Source organism: Ruditapes philippinarum, unplaced genomic scaffold (genome assembly GCF_026571515.1).
Source record: "Ruditapes philippinarum isolate M1 unplaced genomic scaffold, ASM2657151v2 ctg444_1_1_1_1, whole genome shotgun sequence".
Lineage (NCBI taxonomy): Eukaryota > Metazoa > Mollusca > Bivalvia > Venerida > Veneridae > Ruditapes > Ruditapes philippinarum.
The window spans coordinates 151,556-163,806 of NW_026854090.1; positions in this window are offsets into that span (position 1 = coordinate 151,556).

The window sequence follows — 12,251 nt, forward strand, 5'->3', positions numbered from 1 at the left end:
TTAATTATTTATAGTACATTTTAAAGAAAATGTATTTTTGTCCAAATTGGAATCTAACCACTGAGAAAAAGTTTTTGTTGGTTTTCTGTATAAATAGTTATCCTGTATTTCCAGTTACTAATTGGCCAATACATATAATATTAAGTAGTATTTAATCGAAAGTTCCATAATAGTATTACTCTTAAACAAAACATATTAAGCCGACAAGGTATTGAAACTTTCTACTTGCATTATGTATACAAAATATCTTACCGTTATAATGCATAGTGGAGTTAACATCAGATTACAGATCAAAGGATTGAAGAAAATCAGTGTGGACCACATACGCTTCTTTATCTGCTTTCTAGGGTACGTTTTTTCAGGTGCAAAATCGTTTGGAAAAGTACATCTTTATAGAATCAGGTTACTGTATATAAAGGATTATATAAATAAAGAAAAATAAATTGAATTATTGCGAATGTTTCTGTTCAGATGTCGTGTACTTGTTTCTGTGCACCTAGAACCGCCCGCTAGTTCAGAAAGGACAGTACCGGGCTTGTGATCAAGGGGTCGATTGTTCCATCCACTGGCGAGACTAAGTGTCTCCGTCTAATGGGCATATATGTCTCTCCCCACTGATTCAAAAATAATAATTCAGCCGCGTCACGACAAAACCAACATAGTGCGTTTGAGACCATCATGGATCCAGACCAGCCTGCGCATCCGCGCAGTCTGATCAGGGTCCATGCTGTTCGCTGTCAGTTTCTCTGGATCCATGCTGGTCGCAAACCCATTATGTTGGATTTGTCGTGACGCGGCTCATATAGTCAAGAAATTGGTGATTTCTCGTTAGTTAACTAGGAAAGTCGGTTAGATGGACTGAATGAACGGGATATGACGGAATATGTCATAAACAGGCGTTTTGGTTTACCGAACTAAGAAACACACAAAGTCTAAGTTATTTTTTATAGTAAAAGAAAATTATACCAATACAATGAAAAGAACGTTTGTCAAAATGTTGCTTAGAATTTATTTCACACTACGTCTGATAATCAGATTGTGTATTTGCAGATATTGCACGAATATTTGTACTATTTAAGTACTTCTTTCCAGTGTCTACATTCGCTTCATAAATCAACAGAGGTATATTTATACAAGTAATGACTATAACATTGACAGACGCATATTTATACAATAAATGACTATAGCATAGCAAAATTTTAGTTCCCCTAAACATTCATTAATTCCGTCAAAAATGATAATTTTAAAGTTTGCTCGTAAGCAAGCAGGCATACAGGAGCATACTCAAATCAGAATTATTTTCTACACTTACTTCAATTGTGTCTTTTACTACATTGACATCAACCATGTTAAAACAAAATTAGATACAGTTATGTAAATAAAGTTGCCATTGTCCTGCTAGCCTAAAACAAAGATTAATAGTATTTCATTAAACGTTTGTTATTTATTTCAAAAGTAAATAATATTTCCTAATGGATTTCCCATTGTTTTTAATTAATTTCCCATTGTTTTTTAACAATCATTTGCAACATGTATCTTTAGTTATCTTTAGATGCACGTTCTTTTATGCCGGACATGCAATAAACATCAATGAAAATGATATAATGCGTTGACTAATAGTATGATGAGAAGGAAACAATGCACAATACAGCTTAAAGGTCAATGGTTTATCTTAATTTAAATTGTCAAGTGGCAAAATGTATGATAATAAAATAATATTGTATTAAAGATTACGAAGGCAAAGTGCAACCAACAAATAATAAATAAATGGAAATTGAGTCACAAGGCTGAATATGCACAGTGAGTAATCTTTATTGTTTATTGAGTCTTAGGCAATTCAGTGAGTTTTAAATATTAAAGGTCACGGATTCTAGGACATTAAACTGAGATTTGATTTAATAAAAAGATATAAAAGAGATGATGCAGTTAAAAATTATACAGGAGCTAATAATACAAGTACACATAGATATATTTAAACCATAAATATTTTTCTGGTCCTTCATGATCACTGATTCCAACAATTTTAGTGTTGAAAATTGAGTACCGTTCAAGCCGGTGCTAGAGGGCGTGAGGGATGTTGCACTGTTTCATTATTCCTCATGCCCAGACTCAATCAAACCTAGTCTGCAATTTTCATGTAATTTTATACGATTATTTTCTTCAGAGGGATCACACTTTTCCAATTTTTTTATAAAGATGTTATATATTATTATATCTATAACAAACCGTGCGGCTTTAAAAATAAAATTTAAACACTTTAATTTACCGGATATTCAAATCAATCTACAAGTACAAGTGTATCACAGATGCCGCGCACCGTGATCCAAAATCACTTTTGTGTGAGTGGTTTTTGTTATTTTATTATTTAAAGGTCACAAAGAACACTTCTATGTAAATTTAACAACTTTAATAAATTGTTTAAGATAAAATGTCTAATACTCGACAGCTAACGCTCTCCATAATTTCAATTTTATGAAACAATAAATAAATTAAATATAAATAATCAGACAAAAATTGTTTCCACTTATTCAGAACAATGTCGACTTTGTTGTTGATGTTTTTTCTCTTTTTTTCCGCATTTAAGATAATAATAGTTATAATAAATATCAAGGAAATAAATACTTTATATTTCAATTAAACGGCTCACTTAACATATTTTACGCAATGCAAGGAAAATCTAATCAAACCTATTATAAGCCGCAGTACCTAATGATAACTTTCTACTTAATGTCGTCTTAGCCTTAATGTTACATAAGCAATGACGACACAGCCATAAAAGAGTTCTACATCGTAAAGGACAACGTCGAGATAGAACAAACCCTTGCGGAATCAATAAGCTTTACTAAGTTTAATTTAAATGAGATGTATAGTGAGAACAAGGGTAAAGTGTGAGAAATTCTAGACAATTTTATTCATCAATTGACGATAAAGGTTGATATTTATAAAGAAACATTATTATGTTTGTCCTGTATACGAGAAATTACAATCATATAAGTAGTCCAAACACATTCTTATCACCGGAGGCTTATTACTATCCAAATAGTTCCTCATCACTGAAAGCTTATAAGTAGTGCAAGTAAATCCTATTAACCGGGTATTTATAAGATGTCTAAATATCATAATCACTGGAAGTTTATAAGTAGTCCAAATACTTTCTAATCAATGGAATTTGATAAATAGTCCAAAAATTTCGTAATCATTGGAAGTTTATATGTGGTCAAAATACTTCCTAATCATCGGAAGTTAATAAGTAGTCCAAATACTTCTCAATCAGTGGAACTTGATAAGTAGTCAAAATACTTCGTAATCATCGGAAGTTAATATGCGGTCAAAATACTTCCTAATCACCGGAAGTTAATAAGTAGTCAAAATACTTCTTAATCAGTGGAAGTTGATAAGTAGTCCAAATACTTCATTAGCACCGGAAGGTACACCAGCTAACTTGTTAGAAAATAAAATGAAAACAGAATATATGCTGTATATTTTTAAATAGTTTGATCTTAAAGTACGAGTTACGAGTTATTCTATTTTACGAATGATTCAATGTCAATATATTTGTTAATTATAAGTAAATAGCGTTATATATTTCTACTGTTCAATATTATATGTTTATAAATAAGTGATTTGATATTGACCCTGTTATTTGTCCTCGGGACAGTCGTATCGGCCTTCGGCTTAGAGCCAATATGACCGCCCTCGGACAGTTTGACAATTTTATGTATAATTTATATTACCGATTGTGTTACAAATTTACAACGTGTAGATTTCACGAAAACACAAAGTTTTCAGATGTTGGGAGCTCGCATGAATCACAGTAGACATTAGACAGTCTGACATTTTGTTGTACATGTACAATATAAGTAACAAAAGGAAGATTTTCCAAACAAACTGATAAGATGTAGTTATTTTTACAGTAGTTTTTTGTTATAATTAAAATATGTTAGAATTAAAATAAGAAGAAATATCCGAGGATAAAATGTGAAATATTATAAGTACAAATATTTATTTAATAAAATTGTCAATAAATAAGTGATTTGATATTGGCCCTGTTATTTGTCCTCGGTTCAGTCGTATTGGCCCTCGGCCAATATCAAATCACTTATTTATTAACATATAAAAAATAAACATTATTTTTTCTTTATATATATACGAGTAAACTTAAAAGGCAGTCTTGCTCAGGCAAAAAAGAATCATTCAAATGAACTAAGTCTTGAATTGCAAAGTGAAATCTAAATGCATTGGTTATATTTAACCAAACCGAGACTACATTCGCCATTTTGCGTGTTCTTTGGGGATTCTGCATTTTTCTTGTTTAATATATGAAAATATCAATAGTTAGAAAGGCAATTCAGTATTCTATTGACTGGTTATACCAATAATTGAATAATTATAGCGTATAAATTAGGACCATATAGACACACTAATTGTGTATAAATTCATTTGTATTCATTTCCATGAATGACGTGTATTGATTTTGAGAGATTTACCATCAACACAGTTCCGTTGCTAATGCAACAATTTCCATACAGTTAAAGTGTATTGTAGCTTGGGCGCTTCATCTAATACAATATAATAACCTTAAATGGGAAATCACCAAAGCTGTACAAATATAAAACGTTTAATAGAAAAAAGTATGAATATCTTCGACTAAAAGATTTTAATGTCTTTAATGTCGGAGACTGTGTACTATGACAACGATGCTCTGTCGTGTCAATTTTTGTACTATATTTACCACACTGTTATTATATTCTATCTTAATGTTCTCGTGTTATTTTGCTTTAGTCTCGTAAAGTAATATGTAATACTTTAAAAATAAAAATATTTTTCTCTGTGAACAACAGATGACTGTTTTACATAAACTTAGTTTCCCAGAAAAAAGATTACTATTTCCCAACGATGCGCCGAAATATATAAACATTGATTAATTACAATAATTGGGACAATAATTGAGACAGTATATCATTAATTTCATTTACAGCATCCTTCAATAACGGCTATTACAATGCAATTTGACCACATGAAGCATATTACTTTTATTTAAAAACCAAGACCAAAATCTTGATGTTGAATATAAATTGTAAGTATTGTTATTAAAATGTGAAAACCTTAAGGAAACCAATTAATACTAGACATACATTTAAAATTTGAAAATAATATGTTATTAATGAACAGGCTAAGTTAAACAAAACCTGCACAAGTTTTAATCTCGCCATGTTGCATAACCTTAAAATCCTGTCAAATTTAACTATTCTACATAAAACAGTTTGTACAAAATCTCGAGTTTTATGCCCATAATAGTAAAAGAGTTAAAACAGAACGGAGGATTATAAACGAGCATCCTGGGTTTATTGTATTGACCCCGTTTTCTGTACTTCTAAATCAGCACTAAGCTTTTAAATCAGAAGCACACTCTAGGAGGATTTGTCTATGCCGAACATAAAAGAAACAATTTATTGCTGTGATTACGAAACGTAATATCAGAGAGAGACTAAATAAACAAGGTAAAAAATATTCTAATTATAACCTACATTGCGAAATCGTATCATTGTAAAGCATTTTCCTTTTACAGGTTTAAATTTTAAAGTTTTATTAGTTATCCAGCAGTTAGTTCAGTAGTAAAAATTGCTTTAAGATTTTCTTTTGTTAGCTCTATAGGCCCTAAAAGTAAAATTAATTTGAATAAATTGGATAACATACTATCAAAGAATGCTACACAGTTTGGCAATCATACATTAATAAGATCAGTAGAAAACGATGTTTTAGGGGTTTTCTTTATTAGCCCTATTGACCCCTTAAAGAGGACAATTGAAATGATATGAGCAAATTAAAGTGTGACTGTCACACAAAATGCTAAAAACCAAATTTGAAGTTAATATGCCCAGCAGTTTCTGAGAAGGAGATGAATGTTGAAGCATGACGACAGACGCCGGACACCGGAACATCCTCTTTTGATACTAATACCTTCGGTTCTGTTGAACTAAAATCGAATTTACCTTTAATTTGATCCTACAAAGTTGTTTCCATCAAGAAGAATAAATTTATCAAGTCGTTTTTACACCCTTTAAACGCACCAGAGTACTTATCACCCGATATACCTTTAAATATACTTGTACAAGACACTGTCAACAGCACTCGGCGAAGAAAAAAAGAAATTCAAGAAGTTGACAAATGACCTTACCTGTGCCCTCTTTCCAGCCTTACTCAGTCAAATTTAAAGAGGGAAGCTTTGTCATTAATGAGATATATATTTTTTTCATATTTGATATATTTAGGACCTATAAGCATATCATGTAAGTAAAATAATCTCTTAAAACGTGAATTAATTAAACAAACTCCTTATTTTCATTATTATTAATCACTGACAAGAAGTAAAGGTCAATCGGAGATAAATGCACGCTATCTTTAAGAAAAAAAAACTGGTCTGGTTAATTTATATGTATATATCAGACTTATAAAAACTGCTCTTCCTTATAAGTTTAAATATTAGTATAATGTAATGTTAGACGTGCATTATATATTAATCCAATCCGATGAAGCAACGGATTATATGTCGCAAAGATAATGGTATAGTTCCAATTTCTAAATTTATTTATTTACTTCGATCGACAAAATAGGTAAACATGTACATTTACTTATATGCGATTAGAATAGTAAATTACGGTAAACTCCGAATATCTGTGAATTGCACGCACTTTCATTTACCATCATGAGTTCGAGCCTCAAGAGTTGTTTCATGTTATTAATATATGGGCTGATGATGTGTTACCTTTCATTGTGTATAATTATTGAACAGAGCAATGCTTAGTATCTTGTGAATAAACAATAAATAAAATATATACAATAAAATGAAATAATAAGAGAGAGAGCAGTGCTTAGTATCTTGTGAATAAACAATAAATAAAATATATACAACAAAATGAAATAATAAGAGAGATAATGATAAATATGATAAGTAAAACACTTATCAACAATAAGTATTAGTAAGGTAAACAATTTAGCATCTCCACCTACTACCGTACTCCAACAGTAAGGGGTACTTTTCAATAATAAGTACCTGTACAATTTTCTTTCTTCAATTACTTTTTCTTCGATGAATGTGCATGTAATATAATATCCTTGCTATTTACGTAGATGAATGGTGTAATTGTCCACAGTTCATCATTCTAGCTTATGAAATTCCTCCGGGGATTTAGTTTTTCCATTGTGATGATCATCAAGAGAACGTGCGCAATTAAAGCGTTCAAGATTGCATTAACAGTCATTAAACATCAAAGGCGTTATCAAAAGAAACTTTACTGAGTGGAATGAAAATAACAAAAGAAAACTAAAATCCAATAATCAATGAAAGCTAATAAGTGTATATAAGTGTAAGTCTATATTTCATTTTAGTATGCTGCGAGAGTATATAAGTTGGTTATAAGTCATAGATCAATTCATTACTCATTTACTATGTCTTCATGTTATTTTGCATTTTTTTCTTTGGTAAAAGTAATCGGTAATATATATCAACATGTCAAATATTATGTTCCTGTTTCAATAAGCATAAACATGTTTGCAACGAAGCAACGAAAAATATAATTATTGTATAATATTAGTACAACAATTAAGGCAATTGATTAATAATTTCATTTACAACCGCGCCCTCTATCAACTCGATCAATAACGGAAATTACTACATGTATGTGTTTTGAACAGCTAAAATTTGAATATCAAGAATGAAAATGTGATGTTAACAAAAGATGAAGAGTTTTTGTAATCAAATTTAGAAACTTTAAGGACATTAATTTAAACAAGTCTTTAAAAAAGTCATTAATAATCAGGCTTAAATAAATGGAAACTCAAAAATAATGTTTTATTTTCGCCATGTTAGATATCCTTAAAAAGCTTTCGAATTTAAGTGTTCTATATATAATCTGTATGCCCGTGGTACAAAAAGAGACAAAACAGAACAGAGGATTAAGAGCATCCTGGGTTTATTGTATTGACTCCGTTTTTTGTACTTCAAAATCAGCACTAAGCTTTTTAATTAGAAGTTCAACTTCGGAGGGTCTTATCTATGTCAAACATAAAATACACATTTTGTTGCTGTGATTACGAAACATATACTCAGTTTTGGCTAGTCCGTACAATACTGTGTACTAGTAGCTTATTTATACATCGTTGTGGTTGACAGTAGAAAATTGGAGCGAAAATTGCTTTTATATTATGCAAACAATAAGCGGGTAAAATAGGCAACGTGTAACCTGATGTATTAAGGGTCTGTAATTATTTCATCTTAGTATACAAATTATCTCAAAAACGTCTTTTACAGACTAAACTCCTTATTGGCATTATTTTCATTACTGACTCGATGCATTTCTTGAACTCAATCGGAGACAAGTGCATGTCATCTGTGAGAAACAGGTCTAGTGTATGTGCTGTATCAGATTTTTTTTAAATCTGAACTGCCTTATTAATTTAAAACATAAATAATGAGTTTATTTAATAAATGTGTACCCAGTAGTTTACAATAATAATCTAAATAGGTAAAGCGTTTAAAATAGTTAATTAGTAAAAACACTCTGAACATCTGGATGGTGAAGTTGGTTAAACAGATGAAATTATTAGCATAGCTAAACCCTAGCCAGTTATCTGATATTATTTCTTTTTTATTGATGTTGTGTTACCTTACTTTATTTATTTATCTATAAAAATGTACAGGCAATATTTTTGACCTGAGAAGTGCGTAAAGTGTCTTAAATAAATGATTTTTTTATAAGAAAAACATATCATAAAAAGATATGAACACTTAGCAGATTAAGTAAGATAAATCAATGAACATGTCTACCGACTGTGTTACGCCGAAAATGGTTACTTTTTGATAATTTGTAAAGTACCCGTCTGAACTGCGAATACTATACAATATATTTTTTCAATTACTGTTTACTTTTTTCGATGAATGTGCATGGAATATAATATCCCAGTTATTTACATAGATGAATTCTAGCTTATAAAAATCCTCCGCGAGTTTAGTGTTTCCATTGTGATGATCATCCACAGATCATCAAGAGAAAGTGCGCTCTTAAAGCGTTCGAGATTGCATTAACAGTCTTTAAGGCGATATCAAAAGAAACTTTACAATGTGGAATGAACATAACAAAATAAAATCAAAACCAATGAAATCATCTCATTATATAGTTATATTTCATTTAAGTATGCCGCGAGAGTATATAAGTTGGTTATAAGTCGTAGATCAATTCATTACTTATTTACTATGTTTTTATGTTATATTGTTTTTTTTCTTTGGTAAAAGTGATCGGTAATATATGTCAAACATGTAAACAAATTATGTACTTTTTCAAAAAACATAAACATGTTTTGCAACGATGCAACGAAATGTATAATTATTGCTTAATGTTGGTACACTAATCAAGACAATTGATTAATTTATTTGAATACCTAGAATGAAAATGTGATTTAAATAGAAGATAAGGAGATATTGTAATGACAAGTGGAAATCGATTAATACATGACTTAGAAAAAAATCATTAATGATCAGGCTTAATTAAAAAGAATCTCAAAAATAACTTTTTTAATGTTGTCATGTTGGATAACCTTTAGGATACCGAACTTAACTATTCTGCATAATAATCTGAAGAAAAATCTAGATATAATTAAATTTTGCCAATAAAAGTAAACGAATAAAAAAGGGGGTAGAGGATTATTAAGTGAACATCCTGGATTTTTTGTATTGACACCGTTTCTCTGTACTTCAAAACCAGCACTAAGGTTCTAAATAAGACGTACGATCTAACAGGATCTTATCTATGTCGAGCATAAAAGAAACATTTTATTGCTGTGATTACAAAGCGGATAATCAGAGAGAAACAAAGTAAACAAGAAAACATATTGAATTATAACATCGATACGAGAATCAGAAAGTATCATTTAAACATAGTATTTAAACGAGTTTACGTTTACAAGTTTAATTGGTTTAAACATATTTTTATTCAGATAATATATACATGTTAATAATTTACAATTTAAGCAGAAAGGAATTGGACCGAGAGCTACAATAGCTCATAGTAGTCCTATCCTTTAACAAAAGCAATATATTAACATAATACATGGCTTATCATAATTTTAATTAAACCCTATAAAGAAAAAAAAACGAAGAAACAATAAATAATTACAAATACATATATGTAATTGAAAGAAAATAATAAAGAGAAAGATGGAGAAAAGAGGAGTTTGCGGATGTTTCTATATCATTTGTCGTTTTGGTACATCATTCATGGAAAAAAAAACTTGTGTGAACACTCTGTTGTATGACAACTAGTATATTACTTATTAGAATCTTTTAGTATCTCTTATAAATTTATGAACAGCGGCGAAGATAGCAGTGTTGGAGTCCGCAGGTAAAGCAGGGTCTCCATAAAGAATAACATGCAAAGTTGGAGTGCAAAAGTTGGAAAGAGTGTTTAGTAGATTGGGACGTAGATGTACATATTTTGGACAAATAAAGAAGAAATGATAGGAATTTTCAACCATCCCACAATCACACAATGGAGACTCGGCAATATTCTTATCAAATAAATCAGATGCAAGAGAGCTACAATTCGTTCGAAGTCTGGTATGCATTATTTGGTCTCTTCGCTCACCATAGTAGAAGAAGTTCGGTATATTTGATACTTCACTTTTAAGACTGCGCTTAAAAGCGGCAAGCGTAGGTGCATTCTGGGTTTGAACTGGAAGGGCGTTGAAGTCTCTTATTACAGATGGTAGAAAGGATTTATAGTAAAAATCTGTGCGTGATCGAATGGTCTGTATGTCTTGGGCATTCCTTAAGGGATATCGATGTTCGGAGCCAACAGAAGAAGGGACAAGATCAGAGAGATAGTCTGGAGTGAGATTATTTTTCATTTTGTAAAATAGGATAAGTTTGTGATTGTATCTCCTTTTTTCTAAAGTTTCCCAGCCAATTTCAGACATAAGATTGTCAATAGAGACGAGTTTGGTTGTTCCTGTCACTATTCTTGCGGCTTCATGTTGAATTAGTTCTAGTTCCGTTTTTTCTAATTTGATACAGTTATCAAATAAGACATCGCCGTATTCAAGGATAGGTCTAATAAATGAAAGGTAGACGATCTCAAGAGACTTCCGGTCAAGTATGAATTTAAGTTTTTTCATTATATTTATTCTTTTCCAGGCTTTAGTTTTAGTGTAATCAAGATGTGCCGACCAGCGAAGATCATTTGAAAGAATTATACCTAGATGTTTATGATTATTTATTTCATTTATTGGTTGACCCTGCATAATAATGGACGGGTGAATTACTTATCTTGTTTTACGGGATATTAACATTGATTCAGATTTTGAAGGATTAAATTTGACTAACCATTTTTTTGACCACCTGTCCAAGTTTAATTATAAATTGTTTTAATGAATAGCATACAAACTGAAGTTAGACCTAGAAATGGAATATAATTTGAACATGTAAAAATAAATGTTATGAAACTGCAAGGATACAAATATATACCAAATTGTTACAGCATTTTGGTGCTGCAAAGCAGTTTCCATCAACACGAATACACTTACTTTATCAGATCGGATAATGCCTCAGACTATCCCTCTCTTGATATATCATAAGGACACTGATAGAATGCATTTCCAGCCGCACTTCGTAGTGTGAAACGACATTCATAAAGTTGTAACATGATCGTTGACTTCTGCTTTACCAGTTCATAAAATTCCTCCGGAGATTTAGTTTTGTTTTTCTGATATTATTATCAGCAATAGACATTCCGCAATTAAAGCGTTGAAGATTGTATTTACTGTCATTAAACATCAAAGAACCTAAAGAGTGGAATGAAAATAACAAACGACAAAAATGCAATAATCAATGAAAGCTTCTCACTCTATTTAACATTTCAATGAAGTGTGTTGCTAGAAATACGTCGGGTTTAAGTAATAGATAAAGTCATAAAATTATGTTGTTTGTTTGTGTGTGTGTGGGGGGGGGGGGCGTCTTTCTTATGTTATTCGGATAATTTCGGTTTCAATTTGAAATGATATGTGTTGCTTTCTTTGAGGATGATGACGTTTTGATTAAAAAGGAAAAAATAATGACAAAAAAATCCTCAGGGGTCAAAAATTCAAAACATTTACTAAAACTAATTTCTATCGTATCACATTTGTTATTCTTATACGTGCCATCATACGTAATTGTAAATGAACAAAATATTTTAGAAACCTTGTCATACAGGGAATAT